The sequence below is a fragment of the Choristoneura fumiferana genome, chromosome Z, assembly GCF_025370935.1.
Source record: "Choristoneura fumiferana chromosome Z, NRCan_CFum_1, whole genome shotgun sequence".
NCBI classification, from domain to species: domain Eukaryota; kingdom Metazoa; phylum Arthropoda; class Insecta; order Lepidoptera; family Tortricidae; genus Choristoneura; species Choristoneura fumiferana.
This window is the reverse complement of record NC_133472.1, coordinates 31,753,663-31,765,981: the sequence shown is the minus strand read 5'-3', so window position 1 is coordinate 31,765,981 and position 12,319 is coordinate 31,753,663. Positions and strand designations below refer to the sequence as shown.

Here is a 12,319-nt window from a genome sequence, read left to right as displayed (position 1 = left end):
CTCGCCAGTTAATAGCCGGATACTGTCGGAGAGCGACATTTTACGATTAATATCAATTAAAAACAAACAAGTTAATGTATGACATAAAACAGCAGAAATTAAATGAGAGCGTCCCTTCTTTGTCAAGGAGACATTTTTGAGGTCTTTTGTCTCAAATATGGAAAACTTTCTATAATAATGTTATGCCATGTCAGGGGTAGCGTATCTTGCGTGGAATGTTTATTTAGATTTTTAGTAAATATGAGTCTGCCCAAACCCCATCAGTCCCACCAGTGTTGCCAGGCGGCTATGTTGAACAGCAAAAATAATGATTTTTAATACGGTAATATGACAAAAATACAGATGGATGACGGAATACAGATATTTCCAACTTGAATGTGTACAAGTTTTCAACAATAGACACGCTCACCTTTGCTCACGCTCACGCTTCACCGTACAGAGTCGAAGGTATAAATATCTACACATCCATACCGTTAAGTCAAATATATGAAGGGTCCACGGAAAGAACTCGTCTAGTCACCTAAGCACCTTTTTGAGTTATAGCGGTTTAAAGTTAGTCATCGTCATCACGAACAATTACTATGGTTACCATTTTTTAAAGTGAAAATATATATTTTATATTGTTTTATTTGTTCAGATATCCATATTCAATGTTAACATATAGTACTTGGCGAGCTCTACATTTTCAGTTAAAAAAGGTGACTAGACATGTTCTTTCCGTGCACCCTTCATATGTGTACTTATGGTTAGTGGCATGAAGCTGTATATATAGATCTTTTTGACATGCACAATATCTGACACCGTAAAACGTACATCAAATATCTGATACGACTTTATTTCTAGGGCCAGTAGGACGTGTGAGATATTTGTGGGTGGGTGGCTCCGTGCCAGCAGCTTAATGCTGTGTGTTGCGGACTCACTGTTGCTTGGGCTGTTGCATCTGGTGTTGCAGCTTGTTGGTCTGATTGGCGGCGTCCTGCTTGGCGGCCGGCGCCGGGACCGCACGCCGGGCTTGCCTCGGTGCTTCGCCTGAAAAACAGCACACTATACGTTACTCTACAGTATGTGTAGTATGGTATGTATGTACTACGGTGGAGCAATTTTACGATAATCCCTGTGGCAGCGTAAGCAATCAAATACTAGTTTGGCCATTGTAGTGTTTATAATTATGGATGGATTTAAAACAGCCTTGTTAACCCCAGAAATTTCTCTCCAAGGGGAAGTAAAACTACGTAAGAAAAAAAACGACTTTTTGATATCACTCTATAAAAGCTATCATTGCCTGCGTCAAAAGTGATTTTAACCACTACTAGTTATAAAATAAGAAGGCATTCTTTAAAAGAAAAAATTTTATCATCCATTTTATAATCTCAAACTTTTTCATTATATGTAACAGGTAGAACGATATGTTCTCGCGCGCACTTACTTTTTTATCAGTTTATGTCTGACCAAAGCGTGTAACAAGAGCATCTCTAAGACAGTCACAATGTCGATGTATCACGTGTCGCGGTCTCCTCGATACATGATCGTTTACCTCAGACTGATTGGGGGTGAGTACTATGGTAGTGACCTGATTCTGAGCCTGGTTTGCGCTGGTTTGCGTGGAGACGGAAGCGGCAGGCCGGATGCCGGCCGAGGGCATGATTGTAGACAGCGGCCGTGGCGCCTTGGCCATACCCTCCGTCGAAGCGCGGGGCTTCGCCGGGTCGAGCTCGCGCACGCCACCGAAGCATCTGGAAAACAATACTTCATCAATATCGGACTGCTGACTAAAAGGTGATCAAATACGAATTTTCGCAATGAAATGTTTGGAACCACTTCTTTCACGCCACAGCAAGGTCTGTTCTCACCAGTTCCATTATAATTAATGTCATACAAGCTACGGAACTAATGGGATCCAACCAGAGCAATGTTCCACTCAATTACAAATATTTACACGTTAAAAGCCACCAATACCGATGAAAAAGTTTCAGCAGTTACTACGAATATATATAGGTAGAGTCATTCACGATGACACGTGCCGTGGTTCTTATTACAATGTCATTAATGTCTAATGTTGACAAAATCATGCGTCTTCGTGGATGACATTAGGTATACAGGTAAACCACGCCGTAGGTTCAACACGCAGTACAACCTTATCGAAGTAAACCATCACTGTACTCTGAACAGTTTGTATTTCGGGTGGAGCTAACAGCATTTTAGGTATAGTCATGGTTAGACGTAAAATCAAATTCGCTTTGCGCAACGCAACTAGAACAACAGACTGCGCACTTGTAGAAGATGTAAACATGTTCGTGAATAGATGATTTATAGATGTATAGATTGCATCTTGCTATCAAATTAGCGGGGGGTTATTGTGACATACTTATAACAATTAACTTAAGTTAGCAAAAAAAATTAAAAAATTTCCTGGTCTAATGATTTAATTTCAATTTTAGGAGAACATTCGCACAGCATAGTTTTTTATTAACGTTCGCAGCATCAAAGCGTGTCTTAAAATTATACTATAACATAGTGGCGCAGCGCTTAGCTTGCGGTGAAGTAGCATCGTGTTACACCGTGTAACATTCATTCATATAACATACATACTTATGCTACGTGCATACATACATACGATGCCAAAATCATTAAATTTTCTTAGTTTCAGCTTCCGGTAAACAGCATGTAACATCCAACCATGGTTTTGTTAAAAGAGTCGAAGGTAAGATGCACGCTTCGTATAACTACATAAGCAAAAAAAAACAGCAATGGATTAAAGAATTTCGATTTGTGTTACTTAATTATTTTGCATGAGTGCCAGCGCAGAGGGAAGTAAAAATAATGAAACTTAAAAATATTACACAGTCGGGTTTTCCTAGTAAGGTTAAAATGCTTAAAAAACGACAATTCACTGTTTAAATAACCGTCCACTGAATAGTTATAATAACTTTTTTTGTTGCCCCATTATTGCACAACAAAGTGCACACAGACGCGTGTCTCAAGCGGATGGCACTCGCGCTCGCACTGGTCCCAACCGGTCCGAGATATCGTGTCCGTGCGCAGTGTCTATGACTGCGTTGCTCGAGCGCACTTTGTATGTAGATTGATTTCTGTACCTATCTGTTTTGTGGTAATGGTGTATACTAACTGTGTTGCACGGTATTCTGTGGCGAGTGTTGTATGAACATGGAGGGCGCGGCGTCGGGCTGCCCGCGCAGGAAGATCGGGTTGGACGCGAGAAGCCCTCCCGGCTGCAGCCCGCCCGCCCACACCTGGGGCAGGGCGCCCGAGATCTGCCAGGGCGCAAATTGCATCGTCTGCCCGCCCGCCTGAAAAAAACATACATTTGATCCATACATTTTAGTAAAAAAAAACATCCCACTAAATATTATAAATGCAAAAGTTTGTAAGTCTGTTTGTTTGTTACAGATCGGATCAGAAGAGCTGACACGAATGGATTGAACGAGAGTAATGTCACAGACATTTTTGTAGGAAAATGACAGATGCAAGACATTTACACATCTGTATCAAGTGTAAATATTCAAATAGATAACACACAGATACTTTCAATCACTCATTCAATCCGTTCATGCCAGCTCTTGTGAATCGACTTGAACTTCTGCACGTCTAAACCGCTGAACAAATTTAGATGAAATTCGGTATACAGATAATAGTTTGAGTCCTGGGGAAGGACATAGGATTGTTTTAATCCCGGAAAACTGCATAATCCACAGGATAGCGATAAACGAATTCTATGCGGACTAAGTCGCAGGCAATAGTTAGTACTACATAAAGTAAAAAAACTCTGTTACTGGCAGTCAGTAACACAGTCGGCATCAAAGTAACTGACCACTTGTGTACCTAATGTGGCGTTATATCCATGTACAGCCAAAGAAACTGAATCGCGTACAGGGTGGAACTTTTTCGCAATCAATTTCACTATGTTTTTTTGGCAGATGTTTTTGTCGACAGTGGTGTTTTTCAAAATCCTAAATATGACCATACTGCAGAACCTTCAAGAAACACTAGTTTAGCTGAATACTGCTCAACTACTGGGCTGAAAGCCAGGGATCACCAACCTGCAGCGGGCTGATGATCTGCGCGGCCTGTTGCTGCGCGCCGAGCACGGGCTGCGAGACTTGCACACACTGCGCCTGCACCGGCACCGCCGCGCCCTTGCCGCTCGCCACCTTGCCGCCACTCATCACCTGCACCAACGAATCAATGATAGGGATCATTGCCCGATCTGAATCGATCTTTTGGAAGAACGATCTTAAGCAATACGATCTACGATTTTTTGAATCGATTCACTTTGATACGATCTTCCACAAGATCGAATCGTATGCCTAAGAGATCAGAAGAAAAACACCGAATGATTGTTATTGTTAAGTTCTCGTAGTACGATATAAAATACATTAACATTTAATTTTCTTGACCAAGGTTTACATTATTGAACCATCAGTTTCCTATTACATGAAGTAAAATAGTGTGTATACTTTACTGTTTTTTTTATTTTATTTTTTTATAATAAACGAGGGGGAAACGAGCAGACGGGTCACCTGATGGAGAGCGATCACCGTCGCCCATGGACACCCGCAACATGAGGGGAATCACAGGTGCGTTGCCGACCCTTTAAGGAATTGATAGGCTCGTTTTTTAAAGATCCCTAAAGTTGTAACGCTCCGGGAATGTTGTCGCTGTAAGCTGATTCCACGCACGGTACTAGACTGCCAATCATCAAGATGGTGAGGATGGAAAGACAGACGGTTCCTCGAAGTGCGGTAGTGGAATTTAGCCGCAGGCAGCAATTTGAAAAGTTCGTCAGAACACTCCCCATGGTAGATGCGATATAATATGCAGAGTTATGCGGCTATGTTCAACAGACATATTTTTTAATTAAGTAGAGGTATATAGGTGATCATTTTTCGTTTATTTTATTGCCCATCGGTTCCTTAGTCTTATCTTCTATAACAAATTACGATAGTTTTCACAGTTGGTATATTTAAAATTAAATTTTATTTTTTGTAGGTTTCCCAAGGAACAGAGACACTATGTTGCCTGGGATGTTTTCATGCCATGCAGATAAAAAATTGGAAGCCCAGTAAAGCCAGTTTCGAAACATTTTGAAGAACATAATATGGAATGATTTTCTCGGATGGCAACTCCAGTATTAGCGTAAAGCAAGTGAAGTTGACATTTAATAAACAAACAGGGCAAGTTAAATAAAGATTTAGTTATAATATAATAAAAAATATATATCAAAAATGAAACCAACTACAAAAACCATGAAAACAATTTCTACCAGTCTGAAGTCGGTAGGAGCCTCAGCACGAGCCAGCAGGAGTGGACCTATAGTCATCTACCTCCCCTACGCACTTTATATTGGGCTTCAATCATGCTGGCTCGTGCTGAGGCACCGACCGACTTCAGACTGGTAGAAAAAATTTTCATGGTTTTTGTAGTCGGTTTAATTTTTGTTATATTTTTTTTCACGCTGTTTACTGTAAATAATCTAAGATACTATAATCTATAGTTTAATAATAACTGCTTGTCACCTTTTACGAAAGATTGCTTTTCCGATGCAGAGACGTTCATTATTGACGAGTCCTGGTGCTTCACCACCCGTTTTACCATATGCATTACGAGAAGCATAAATTGCTTAGCAACTGTGTCAATTCAAATTCAACCCTTGAAATACTTGTTATTGAGTAGTAACTCCGATGGTCAACTGTAGTCTTCATCATATGTTCCACTTCACCAAATGATGATTTTCAAGAGCAAATGCACGAGTTTCTACTAAATGTAGCCAATTTACTATAACAAATGGGTGTCCCTACAACATTAATGTTTAAAAAAATATACCTCGTTGAGTTTCTTGCCGGATTCTTCTCAACAGAGGTTTTTCCGAACCGGTGGTAGATTTTTTTTGACATAGCATGCTTGTTATAGCCTAAATTGAATAAAGATATTTTGACTTTGACTTGACTTTCACTTTGATTAGAAGAGTTCCCTCGATTTCCTTAAGATCCAATCATCAGATCCCAGATCCTGATTTGGTGGTTGGGACCTAATTGAACACATTCCCAGACAAACACAAAAAAAATCAAATCGGTTCATAAATGACGGAGTTCTGAGGTAACAAACATAAAAAAATCAACCTAATTGATAACCTCCTCCTTTTTTGAAGTCGATTAAAAAAGTAGGTTGGACTGGCATTCTGGTTTTCGGTTTGGGAACTGCAGATATGTTAAGAACGATTATATTATTTAATCTTAATAAATAAGAACAAAACAATGAGTATTATATTATAAAATATGGTACACAAACACAAGAACATTGTATATACATATTAACTGTTTGCTAAGCTACTCAATAAATTACCAGCGAAGTATGGACTGACAGTATTCTGAGTTTGGTTAAAGTTTCGAACACGCCTACGTCCTGGTGCAAATTAATGTCATTTTTTTCTTTGTCCAAATATTTAAGTTGTGAAGGGAGGTCGACTGACTTCATGATGAAAATTAATCCCGAAACCACATCACTTTCGCGTTAACTTACCTTGTGCATTTCATTGGTCTTCTGCTGTTGCCCGATGCCCGAAACGGAGGCTTGTGAGTGCGCCGGCAGCAAGTTGGGCTGGGAGTTGATGACGCCCAGCGGACTGAACACGAACGTCTGGTTCTGCGTGGTCGGGATGGTCGGGATCGTCGTGTAGCCGGGGAACGGAGCTGCCGTGCACCACACATAAGTTAACAAAACTATTCGTGACAGTCGACTCAGAGCGGAAGGTAAATTTCATCACGTGATTTCAAAAATGACTTAACGCATTCACTGCCACCTGACTTGACTTGACTGACCACAGGTGCCACCGACATACATGTGCGTTCAAAATGTATGAATAATTACGACAGCCGCACTGGGGGGAAGTTCCAAAAACGCATATATGCCTCGGTGGCAGTGAATGCGTTAATGTACAGGAGGAAAACCCTTATTAGTTAACATTTAGCAAGATCAACTTTTTTTATAAATTTGGGAACAAAATCGATTTCATTAAACTATTTACATATCTAGGGAAAAATAAACTTTGATGAAAAAGATTGAGATAATTGTGGTGCTGCAAATCCAAGCAAGTGTCTTTAAAGAGCGAAAAAAAATTACAAAAATGTCATGAACTTAATAATAATATTATTGATACATTTGACTGTAAAGAACTACCTAAAAATTACATCTTCTATGAATACGTGACATTAAGCTAAATAATAAAACAATAGCTACGACTGGAATATAAAATAAATATTTACAAAGCGGACGCTCGAAACTAGAACCTACAAATCTAACAAATTAATTAATTATATCAACAAAAGCTTGTAACGTAAAGAAATAATCTTACACGCCAATTATTATAATTTTTAACTATTACCAAATAATTAAACAAAATTATATTCTCTCGTTAAATCAAGACACATACACAGTCCATCAATCACGAGACCGGAAAAAATTATAATCCAATTTGAACATTTTATAAACCTTGTTCCTGATATGTAGTGAGACCTGCAAAATTTACTGAAAAACTAAATAGTGTGGAAGTTCAGATTCACATTAGAGAGGGAAACAAAAATTAAATCATTTCAATAACTAATAACTACATTCTAGAGCGGAAGGGGTGGTGCACTACGACCGATATAATATTAAGCTGAATATTGGAATACGCTTTGTTGTCAACTGTGGGGCAGCAGTGTCAGTACTCTTGCTATCTGCTCGTTTGGTAAGCGACTATCTAGGTGTGTCCATCTGTACTGCCTGTCCAAAATGGCATTACGCGAGTGACCGTGAATGACTGAATTGAGCAACTGATACCTACGTCGTACGACTTACCGCACATCACCAGAAAAAATATATGGTCCCAATTAACAGAGTCGGATCTGCAATGTGACCATTTTGGGAGTATTGCACTAAAGTCAAATATAAAATTGTATATTCTTTTGACATTAGCGAAATAATTGCAGATCCGACTCTGTTAACAGGGACCGTCGAATTTATCTATATGTGGATTTTGTTTTGTGATGAAATAATAATTGCATACAATTTTACTGTATTAGTTCTCAACCAATAAAAAATGTGATGGTTCTCTGAGCTCTGAGAATTTATCGCCGAAAATATTATACTCAAATGATTCATATTTTACTCAAATGATTCATATCCCAACTGTTTCATATGGACGAACTAGTTTTTTAGAAACTGTAAGTACTTTGGAATTGTTATAAAACTAACCTAACCTAGCCTATAGGGTTCTACAGGATAGTCCTGAAATATATTCTGAATAGTCTACAGTTTCAGAAAAAAAGTTGTTCGTCCATATGAAACAGGAAATGATAGGAAAAAATTTTCGGCGAAAAGTCAGAATCCCGTTATGATATTTTGACTACTTAAAAAAAGCCGCGGAACCAACATATGATAATCTAGTTTGAACTAAACTTTCTTATTGAAAACTAAGTCTTTTATTATAACGAATAGAACGTGTACTTAAATGTAGGAGAGAGTAAAAGTTTTGGTACCAACCAGTTTGACCCTGAAGAACCTGTTTGCCCTGCGTAGTCAGCATATGGGGCGCGAGTTGATTTCCTTGGAACGGCTTGCCGGCAGCTATGACCTAAAATACAGTTTAAAAACGCTATTATAACCGCTTAGGTATAACTAACAATAGCGTTTTCACTTCTCATGCTCGTAAAGTTCGTATTAACTTCATACTGGAATAAGGCTATAAATATAAAGTGACTTTTATGTTCTAGTGCTTAAAGTAAAATTTTCGTAAGATCAAGGCAATTAGGCACCAACAACCAGACAATAAAAGTTACTATTTTATTGAAATACGTTTTTTATCCTTTACATTAAGAAATTAAAAATACTAAGCAATTTCAATAAGTTATTAAAAGATAGGTATGCATGAAAATTAAAACTTAATAAAATAAAACCTTTGTTAGCATTGTTGCTGTTTAATTTCCTCGTAATCGAAATGAAAAATTTACAATAACTTCTTCATAAAACACATTTTACGCTCGACTTAACAATCAACAATGGCCTGTGGCTCTCGTGAATATAATGCGCGTTTTATCCACTTGCTGTGCATTTTACTATTATTCGTCACCAGTAAAATGACAGTAAAATATTAACAGCCTTATTCATAAAAAGTTAGAGCCTCCTTGAAGGCTCCTTGAAGGCCCGATGCTAAAAAACGTGATTCATAAACGTCTGTTAGCGCTAATCAGTCGATCAAGGCTCTGCTAAAGTTAGAGGACCGTAGACCCTCCTTTATCTCCCTGCTAAGTCACAAAATGGCCGCCACAAGTTTGAACAGCTGACTTTGACAAGAGCAAAAAACCATACCGAAGATATTTATAGTGAAGGCAGGGCTACGCAAAGATTAAAAAAAAACTGGAAAATTTATTTCAGGAATTTGTATTTAAAAATCCTCTAAATTAGCAACAATAAATTAACGGATGATTAACATAATTATGGCTTTTTGCACAACATAAACATGCGAATCGGAAATGGTGCTTTTTATTTTTTTCGTGCTAATTTGCTGTCACTGCTGGATTAGGCCATTTTTTGTCCTTGATTTGTCAAGGTGGCCAACATAACGCGTCTAATCCGTCTATCAGCAGCTCAACAACTAGCAGACTGCTAGCAAGCGTTTATGAATCATACTTCTTGACAACCGTCTATTAAGCTTAATCAGTCTGCTAAGTAACAGACCGATCAAACCTCAATTAAGGTTTTTTTATGAATAAGGGGGTAAAACTATAATTTGCCACACACAATTCTCTCCGTAAAATGCACTTTGTTGACTTTAGCAATTATTTTTATTGGGTCCATATCGGCTCGCATACTTATTGAAAGTCCGAAAGTAATGTTTATCAGAATGATCGTTTGCCATAAACTCTTTTTTCTCTGAATCCAGTAATTGTTTAGAATTGTTATAAAACAAACCTAACCTAACCTAACCTATATTATAGTTTTCTATAAGATGACCATTTAAAAATTTCAGAAAAATATATGGTTTCAGTGGGAAAAAAATAATGACATACGATGATTCGGACAAAAATTACGGTATGACTAGCGAAGAGTCTAAAAGTCTGTAAAACATTAGTTGTTCAGTAATTGCTGCTATAAAATGGGCAAACGCATGAGCATCACCTGTATTTGTTGCGAATTGATCCCAGGATGCAGCGCGATATTGCCGGGCATGAGTAGCGGGCCCTGCGCGTTGTACAACTGCTGGAGATATGTACTGTTCTGGAGCGGCTGCTGGATGACCTGCACTCTACTGTGGCCCCATTCCGCACTGCAACAACACAGTAATGAGTCAAAAAGGACTACGAATTCCATAGTTTTTGGATCCACGGGCCAAAAGGCCTGACAATCCGAAAGAAGGCTCTCAGGGCGTTTTCTCTTTTCATTGAAACTGAATGCTCGAACGGACACTGACGTTTTATAAAGTAGAAAACGGGATTTAACGTTTTCATCCACAACTATCGAGTTCTTTGCCGAAGCCGAATTTGCCGAATGAAGGTTATTCTGAATAATGTATTTTCCAAAGATTGAGAACAAACTGGTAGGTTTAGGCTGCATTTCCACCAAATATGTTGCGACGATGCTTTGCGATGAATGTGTTTGTCATGACATGAACCAATAGAAACACTTCATTTACTTATCCTGGCTCAGCGCAGCTCTAGTGAAAACAGCTGACCAGAGCGAGGACAGGTAAATGAAGCGTTTCTATTGGTTCACGAGAAACACATTCCTCGCAACGCATCCTCGCACATCTCTGGTGGAAACGCAGCCTTACAGTCTAAGCTCTCCTGCAAGTTATTTTCTATTTCATTGGATATCTGTTAGCTTTCCACACTACATATCGCACTACAGTAGATTGAAGTACAGAGTTTGTTGTTTTGCTAAACGTAATGAAGCAGAATGTGCCATACAAGTTGGATAAAGGGCCCGCACAAAATGCACGAAACATTGGGTGAAAGAAGAATGAAGTTGGACCTGATTTGCTGAGGATGCTGTGTGTTGGGCGGCAGCGTCTGCAATGGAGGCATCGTGGAGATGCCCGCGCCTGCTTGCTGCTGCATGCCGCCTGCTGTCTGCTGCTGTTGCACCTAAATCAGAAATTACATGTACTGATCAAAAAATCTTAAGGCTCACATGCACACGGCCCGTAGTGAAGATCTTAGTGAACTTGGGTTTGCTCGAGGGCGCCACGGTTAAAGCAATATTGTACCTTTATGTGCTAGTTCCATTTTTGCCCCGTTCATTAAGATGTTTGCCGCACTGTATCAAACCAATATAAATGACTGAGAAGAGAAGGGAAGTGTGGCACATTGTTTGTAAAGGGACCGGTCAAGTATGCGTTACGAAAATACAATAAGGCGATAGTGGCGTTATATTGGAGATTCTGTCATTTTATCTGTTTTTTGATTGAAGCCTTTAGAAACAACTTTAGAAAACCTTGGCAGACATTTCGTTCAGATCATGGCATTACTTACATAATCATCAAGGAGGGCTAGCATTTTGCTTACTTTTGCTGACAAGGGTAGAGATCAAATATTACTAAAATTTGGCTTGTATAAAACTTGAACGATACCAAATCAAATACCGAGGTGATATACTGGATCTTAGAGAATAATAGTATTTCCAATACTCATGGACTCTACGTTAGTCCTAAGCTACTGAATGAACAAGTCAGTTACCTGATGGGCTGCCATGGAACTGGGCATGGAAGAGACAACTGTAACGGTCTGGTGATGTTGTTGCGTCTGTTCGTGTTGCGCCATACTCATCTGCTGCTGCACAACTTGCGATTGACCATCCACTAACTGCTGCAATATAATATAGCAACCATTATCTTGTGTCTGCTTCTGACTTTTAACCTTTAGCGTATGACTTAGGGGACCTCATTTGACTAATGAACCACAAACGAAGAAGTAGCAAGGTAAAACGTGGTATTTCATAGTGGACCTCCTCAATATAACGCCTGATTCAATAAATTACCTCATTTGACGCAAATAAACTACATAATCGTGAATGCAAAAGGGATTTACAAATATCCCAGCCTAATCTGATCTTTCGCTTAAATATAGCCTAAATAAGTAAGGGGAAGGAATTACAAGGAGGGACCAGTTTTTTTAAAGGCTTATTTGGTCTCAGCAAAAACTGATTTTAAACATTGCTACTTCTTAGCGATTATGGATTGCAAAAGTCGCTAGTATTGGCAGTCTTGCCTTGTATTAGTAGTAGCGGCAAGTTGTGACCGACAGACACCAGTTAATATGATTGTGTG

General features: G+C 39.0%; 1 pseudogene; it reads right to left on the bottom strand.

The window, feature by feature from the left end:
* Positions 1-916: 916 nt before the first annotated feature.
* Positions 917-12,319, bottom strand: part of LOC141434394 (uncharacterized) — a 21,029-nt pseudogene continuing 9,626 nt past the window's right edge.